Genomic DNA, 270 nt, shown 5'->3' on the forward strand with positions numbered 1-270 from the left:
TTTAGTGTTTTTTTCCTTGCTGTTTTTTTTTTTCCCTTCCGATCTGAGCTCGCTTTATTTCTGCTCCCAGCCCCGCTCCCCCTCCTCCTCTCGGCGCTCGGGGGTGTGAGCGAACCCAGTTAGACGCGAAATGCAACAATAGTCCGCGGAGAGAGGGGTGGGGGGGGTGAGGTAGGGGGGCGATCGCTGCTTCTGGCCACTTTCTAACAAACCTGGGGGCACACGGCGCTGGAGGGGGGGTGCCCCTGGCCCGATCGCAGGGCGCGCGCT

Source organism: Myotis davidii, unplaced genomic scaffold (assembly GCF_000327345.1).
Source record: "Myotis davidii unplaced genomic scaffold, ASM32734v1 scaffold164, whole genome shotgun sequence".
Classification (NCBI taxonomy): domain Eukaryota; kingdom Metazoa; phylum Chordata; class Mammalia; order Chiroptera; family Vespertilionidae; genus Myotis; species Myotis davidii.